Here is a 7709-nt window from a genome sequence, read left to right as displayed (position 1 = left end):
GTGTACTGTGAACTGTTAGAAAGTTTAAAGACGTGTGAAACATTCAACTGAAAATGGACACACTTCCCTCCGTTGCTACAGTGCATACAGATCTGAACAAAAGGAAAGAGGGAAGAACAAAGGCCCATGGGAAGCTAGTGGGTAGAATCACATTTACCTTAGGAACCTCTCGTCGGATGCAGCCCCTCCCCCAACACTGACAAGATGCAGCAGCCATTGGGGATGGCAGTTAGCGGTTGGATTCCAGGTGGAATGATGGTGTGTACCGCGAGGCTTGTTGTGGCTGGTGGATCCTAGGTAACCGGGCAGAGTTCTGTGGGTGGATCAGTGCGATGGAGGGGCTGCCGCCCTCTGTGGAGCTTGGCTTAGGTCTTTGGTCCGGGAAGCTGTGTCAGTTCGAGATACTGCTGCTGCCCAAAGACCTGAGTTCACGGGTCAGTTTCCAGAACCTGAAAGGGCAGACAGTGGAAGATCTGCCTGTCTTCAGCTTACTGGAGAGGCTCCGAGGTCCTTTCAGACTTGCCCAGTCTTGTTGAAGTCGACTTTATGGGAGACACGAAGAGAAGCTGGCCGAAAATGTGGCTGCACGGATTGAGGAGAGATGAGAACACATTGATGAGAGATGTTCTGCTACAATAGAGAATACTGGCCTGGAGACAGCTGTAGAGGATAGCAGGCTCGAAAGGCATTCATGAGACATATTGAACCTCGCTGATACTAGCAGAAACCTATGGAGGGCCACCGTGGACTGGAGGAAGTTCCTCAATTCTCTGCTCCAAGAACGGGTCCAAGATCCCTGACGTCTAAAGAGAAGAGCTGGCAGAGATGATAAAAACGCTCATGTTCTTGAAAGAGGTCAGATAATCCACACGACCCAAGGGGCAATTCCAAGCCATTCAGATCAAAGTGCACCAAGCCCAGGTAAGCCTTTTCCCAGGTTTGGGCCTAGCTATCAAGCACTTGCTCTTCCCTCCCCTCCACTCAGGCATCCATTTTGAGGGATCAGTACCTGAGCTGCAATGAAGCCAGTAAGAGAAGAGCAAGCCCCTCCTAGAATCAGAGTTCCTCTAGCTTCATCCTCTGTGAACAACAGGGAACCCCATAAAGGTCAAATACTCTCGTATGAAATAGATAGGAATTGAATACTTAGCTCCCACAAAGAAACGATGGCCTTCCGCTAGATTCAGCAAATGCTGGGTTTATGTCTTCTCTGGGGTGAAGGGAGTGTGGTAAGTGAGGGGAATCCTTGACTGAACTTGAATATGTATTAGGCCTCCATTTTTCAAGACAGTCTAGGTAAATATTAGAAGTCAGATAGTGAACGGAACTGTAAAAGTCGCCAATGACATGAAAGACACAGCTTATGTGGACCGTCTTTCAATTGAGTCAAGCCCCCGGGGGCAATCTATCATGGGGGTGCAGACTTGGTTGCATTCAAGTGCTTTACCCAACATGATCGGATGATTAAGCGTTCTCATCACTGATAGAAGAACACTTGGTTCTCAGTAGCCTAGCAGAGCTGCAGCAGGGTTCTCATAGCTATAATGCCTCTAGGTTCTTTGGATTCAAAGCTAAATGTATATATTTAGTTCGTTTCCTCTTGTATTTTCCTTGAGAGGGATGTTACACCTTGAAATGCCAACATTGACCAGTAGGTGTCATCGGGAGTAAAGGGCACCACATGCACAAGTGAATCCAAGCTTGGGGGTTATTTCATGTTTCCATTAGTTATTTCATGGTTCCTGTTGGTTTCGGAGGCTTCCACAGTAAAGACTTGACATGACCCCTTTAACAGTTCGGACTGCTAGTTTGCATTCTATCTGTCTATGTTTTCCTTAGAGCTGACAAAATGTTACCGAAATTGACAAGTCTGGCTTCTAGGTCGATTTAGTATGTTTCAGAAACTAACTTCATTTTCGTATAACTCCCAAAACATTTATATAAATTCTATTAAATTTTTAAAGACTGCAAATGAGAGATCAACACAATGTCACAACTGGAGTCTTCGGACAATCCCTCCCACCACGGCTGTATAGAAACAAAGAGATAAAAAAAAATCACATTTCTGTGAAATGTATCTGGAAAGTGTTGATTCATCGAAGCCCAGTTGACAGAGAAGCAGTGCAACCTGCGCTCACTCGCTCCCATGAACACAGCAATGGAAACATCCACTCACCCAGCCCTTGGCACAGGACACTTGCCGAAGAGAGGTCTGTTACTTCCAAAGACAGGATGAGGCCTCAGAACACCTGGAAGCAGGAGAAGGAAAAGCAGGGAATGGATACCAGTGCATGGTCTGAGCCCTGTTGATGGAGCAGTAAAGGTGAAACTCTCTTTAACTTGGACGCACACTCTCAAGCGGACAGGAGACATGGGACTGAAGGTGATGCGCTGAGTGTTAGAAGAGTGCACAGCAGATGCTTGGCTGACAGAACTCAAAGAATCCAGTGCAAAATATCCCCACAGTTGATTCTGAGACCAAGCTACGAGCTGCCAAATTTGAGGTAGCAGAGGCAGCTTTCAGGGAGGGATAGGGCTACGGATGATGGCACACGCTGAGTCTCAGGGATCTGGAGTGTGTTGTGGGATGTGGTGGGTCCTATCAAGAGAGCAAACCGACCTGTGACCCCAATGAGCAAGCAACCACCCTGGCGCGCGCAGTTGAAATTATCGATCTGTCCCATGGCCACACCCAGTGCATCTGCAGGACCAGAGACCAATTTGGCATTTTGCCAATAGAGCATGTGTGGGGCTGAATGAGAGATATTGTGCATCGGGTCTGAGGGATCCAGGGGCCTTGGGTTTGAATTCAGAATGAAAAGCCTTAGGATCTGCTACATTCATAACCTGGGCTGTGATTATGGTTTGGTTTGAGGCACAGGATGTGCAACAGCTCTGTGGTTGCCTTCGTGCACCTGTGCCACAAGGATGAGAGGACAAGGAAGTGTGGTCCAAGACCACAGCGTGAGAAGAGGAAGGATTTCCTTCAGTTTATCTCTCAAAAGCGGATGCTACATTTTGGATGGCACCGGCACGGTTCGGCAGCGAGGACACCAAGTTCGGGCTGCGGGATCATTCCAGCAGGCCCTGATGTGTGACATCCATAGATATGCTTCCACTGGTGTTTCTGTAGACAGAGAAGCTCTTGGAAGAACTGGTTTCAGTGGGACATTCCCGTGGCACTACAAAGCACAAGCGCACTCACACTCTGCTCTTCTGGAAACACTCCAAAATAACATAGAGTAGAATGCAGAGCTGAGAACCTTTAGAAGCTCCATTTCCACCAGAGGAAGTGTCCTGTGCTCTTCCAGATTTGTGAGATAAGCGTAATCAAAATGAGGTTATCCTAATCGAAATAGTATGGGGTGTTCATCACAACAAAGGCAACACCAGCAATTGGACGTAGATCAGACAACACACACAGAAACAGGACATGGCATCAATGTCTAGGAAAATTTGTCCTCACAGAAATCCCATGCAATTGTGTAGAGCCAAGAGTCTAAAGTTTTCACTTAACCAAGCCCTAGAAGTCTACATAGATACCTGAAATTACCTGACCAGTAGAGATGAAGAAATACAGTAAAAGGAAAAGGAAGTACCATTTTCAGTTCCCAAGAGATTGAAGGCCCTAAAGATAAGCTTTCAGACAACTAGACTGCAAAACGCTCTCCAGAGCAAGTATTGAAAATGGAGGTGAGGGAAACACTGAAGAACAACAGTGTCTCAGAATCACAAAAGGCAGAATACCAGAAAAGGGGAAGAGAAAGCCTAAAGACGAGCCAAATAATATCGGAAAACTCAGTGGATGAGAAAATATCAGGGCTAACATTCCGTCCTAAGCAGACGAGATATTGCAGAGGGACGCGTGAATGACTTTGAAGACAGGGGAACAGAAATCCCTCGGTCAGAAGCACACATAGGAAAGCAAGTGCAAACCAATGAAAACATTGCTGTTGAATCCTGGTTGAAGACAAGGCATGAAAGACTAAAATTCGCAAGAGTCCCAGATGGAAAAGCAAGAGATAAAGAAACAAACAATGTTTGAAAAGTGATGTGTAGAAAAATCAGACTGAAACTTGCTGAAAGCCAAGATAGAATCATCTAGGCGAATTCAGGAAGTACACAGCGTCCAAAAGAGGTGGAATCCCAATAGACTTAGCAGCAGCTGTATGATCCAAATCAACAAAGTTCATGAGCATCCCAGTGATTTAAAATGCACCTGGAGGAAAGCAACATAGTCACAAGAGATCCTCCAGAGGGGTTTCAGCTGCTATCTCAGCAGCAATATTGCAGGACAGGGAGGAGTGCCAGGACATAGACCATAGCTTGAATGGCAAAATGCTGCCTTCTAGGGTAGCCTATGCCACATGACCACCATTTCTAATAACAGCAGAGCTAGAGAATGCCACAGACCTGCAAATCTTAAAAGAATTCAGCAGTTCGAAACTTATCCTAAAAGAAAGGTTGAGAATTCTCCCCTGAAGGGATAAGCAGCAAGATGAAATGGAAAGAAGAAAACCCTTATTGGAAATGCAAGAAGAGCATGAGTGGAAAAGAAGAAACAAGAAGAAGGCAAGGAGGACATCAAAACCCTAAAGATGGGAGAGGGAAGCAGGAAATCATAGGGGATTGGAAGCACTATCTTAAGGGAGTCAGCTTATATGACTCTCTGTTGGAAGCAAACGGAGAGATGCATGGCCTGACGTGTTTGCGAAACAAACGAGAAGCAGACCAAGAAAGAATCAAACAAACAAACAACACAAAAAGGGTAGGGTAACATGAATATTCAAAAGAAATTACTCAAGGTGATGTCAAGGATCATTCAGTACGCATCGACCCAGTATCGCGGCTTGAATGTACTCAGCACACCTGTATTCGGAAATCAGAGGCGTGCATTTATATTCGTAAATATTGATTCATATGAGCATATCGTGACCTAACCCAAATGCCGCTTTGGAATCCAATGGATTCCTAGCCCGTGATATAGACTTGCAAGTCTTCCAACAGGATGAATGAATGCCATATTCTACACTACGTCGAGAAGAAATGGCACAAGCCTATAACAAGGAAAAGTAGCTCCGCAAAAGTGTACTAAGATCAAAAGAGACAGGCAGTAAAGTGCACATTGGGGATTGTATCATTCCTAGGAATTTCAGCCCCCTTGAAACAAATGGATAGATGTCCCGTGAATGCGGGTGTTTCAGCAGAAATCAACCGACGGCTATGTATTGCGGGTGTGCCCATATTACAGGAACAATAGTTTCCCTTAGTGGGTCTCTGTGTACTGTGAACTGTTAGAAAGTTTAAAGACGTGTGAAACATTCAACTGAAAATGGACACACTTCCCTCCGTTGCTACAGTGCATACAGATCTGAACAAAGGAAAGAGGGAAGAACAAAGGCCCATGGGACGCTAGTGGGTAGAATCACATTTACCTTAGGAACCTCTCGTTGGATGCAGCCCCTCCCCCAACACTGACAAGATGCAGCAGCCACTGGGGATGGCAGTTAGCGGTTGGATTCCAGGTGGAATGTTGGTGTGTACCACGAGGCTTGTTGTGGCTGGTGGATCCTAGGTAACCGGGCAGAGTTCTGTGGGTGGATCAGTGCGATGGAGGGGCTGCCGCCCTCTGTGGAGCTTGGCTTAGGTCTTTGGTCCGGGAAGCTGTGTCAGTTCGAGATACTGCTGCTGCCCAAAGACCTGAGTTCACGGGTCAGTTTCCAGAACCTGAAAGGGCAGACAGTGGAAGATCTGCCTGTCTTCAGCTTACTGGAGAGGCTCCGAGGTCCTTTCAGACTTGCCCAGTCCTGTTGAAGTCGACTTTATGGGAGACACGAAGAGAAGCTGGCCGAAAATATGGCTGCACGGATTGAGGAGAGATGCGAACACATTGATGAGAGATGTTCTGCTACAATAGAGAATACTGGCCTGGAGACAGCTGGAGAGGATAGCAGGCTCGAAAGGCATTCATGAGACATATTGAACCTCGCTGATACTAGCAGAAACTTACGGAGGGCCACCGTGGACTGGAGGAAGTTCCTCAATTCTCTGCTCCAAGAACGGGTCCAAGATCCCTGACGTCTAAAGAGAAGAGATGGCAGAGATGATAAAAACGCTCATGTTCTTGAAAGAGGTCAGATAATGCACACGACCCAAGGGGCAATTCCAAGCCATTCAGATCAAAGTGCACCAAGCCCAGGTAAGCCTTTTCCCAGGTTTGGGCCTAGCTATCAAGCACTTGCTCTTCCCTCCCCTCCACTCAGGCATCCAATTTGAGGGATCAGTCCCTGAGCTGCAATGAAGCCAGTAAGAGAAGAGCAAGCCCCTCCTAGAATCAGAGTTCCTCTAGCTTCATCCTCTGTGAACAACAGGGAACCCCATAAAGGTCAAATACTCTCGTATGAAATAGATAGGAATTGAATACTTAGCTCCCACCAAGAAACGATGGCCTTCCACTAGATTCAGCAAATGCTGAGTTTATGTCTTCTCTGGGGTGAAGGGATTGTGGTAAGTGAGGGGAATCCTTGACTGAACTTGAATATGTATTAGGCCTCCGTTTTTCAAGACAGTCTAGGTAAATATTAGAAGTCAGATAGTGAACTGAACTGTAAAAGTCGCCAATGACATGAAAGACACAGCTTATGTGGACCGTCTTTCAATTGAGTCAAGCCCCCGGGTGCAATCTATCATGGGGGTGCAGACTTGGTTGCATTCAAGTGCTTTACCCAACATGATCGGATGATTAAGCGTTCTCATCACTGATAGAAGAACACCTGGTTCTCAGTAGACTAGCAGAGCTGCAGCAGGGTTCTCATAGCTATAATGCCTCTAGGTTCTTTGGATTCAAAGCGAAATGTATATATTTAGTTCGTTTTCTCTTGTATTTTCCTTCAGAGGGATGTTGCACCTTGAAATGCCAACATTGACCAGTAGGTGTCATCGGGAGTAAAGGGCACCACATGCACAAGTGAATCCAAGCTTGGGGGTTATTTCATGTTTCCATTAGTTATTTCATGGGTCCTGGTGGTTTCGGAGGCTTCCACAGTAAAGAGTTGACATGACCCCTTTAACAGTTCGGACTGCTAGTTTGCATTCTATCTGTCTATGTTTTCCTTAGAGCTGACAAAATGTTACCGAAATTGACAAGTCTGGCTTCTAGGTCGATTTAGCATGTTTCAGAAACTAACTTCATTTTCGTATAACTCCCAAAACATTTATATAAATTCTATTAAATTTTTAAAGCCTGCAAATGAGAGATCAACACAATGTCACAACTGGAGTCTTCGGACAATCCCTCCCACCACGGCTGTATAGAAACCAAGAGATAAAAAAAAATCACATTTCTGTGAAATGTATCTGGAAAGTGTTGATTCATCGATGCCCAGTTGACAGAGAAGCAGTGCAACCTGCGCTCACTCGCTCCCATGAACACAGCAATGGAAACATCCACTCACACAGCCCTTGGCACAGGACACTTGCCGAAGAGAGGTCTGTTACTTCCAAAGACAGGATGAGGCCTCAGAACACCTGGAAGCAGGAGAAGGAAAAGCAGGGAATGGATACCAGTGCATGGTCTGAGCCCTGTTGATGGAGCAGTAAAGGTGAAACTCTCTTTAACTTGGACGCACACTCTCAAGCGGACAGGAGACATGGGATTGAAGGTGATGCGCTGAGTGTTAGAAGAGTGCACAGCAGATGCTTGGCTGACA

General features: G+C 46.1%; 1 long non-coding RNA gene across 1 annotated transcript; it reads right to left on the bottom strand.

Moving 5' to 3' along the window:
* Positions 1-609: 609 nt before the first annotated feature.
* On the bottom strand, positions 610-5558 carry LOC140693278 (uncharacterized). The gene is made up of 3 exons (XR_012069001.1): positions 5436-5558; positions 2177-2249; positions 610-803 (listed from the first exon to the last, which is right to left on the bottom strand). It is a non-coding gene; the product is annotated as an uncharacterized lncRNA (long non-coding RNA).
* Positions 5559-7709: the final 2151 nt, after the last annotated feature.

The sequence above is a fragment of the Vicugna pacos genome, unplaced genomic scaffold (genome assembly GCF_048564905.1).
Source record: "Vicugna pacos unplaced genomic scaffold, VicPac4 scaffold_19, whole genome shotgun sequence".
In the NCBI taxonomy this organism is placed as follows: Eukaryota; Metazoa; Chordata; class Mammalia; order Artiodactyla; family Camelidae; genus Vicugna; species Vicugna pacos.
The sequence above is the reverse complement of the archived record's forward strand: the minus strand, read 5'-3'. Positions and strand labels throughout refer to the sequence as shown.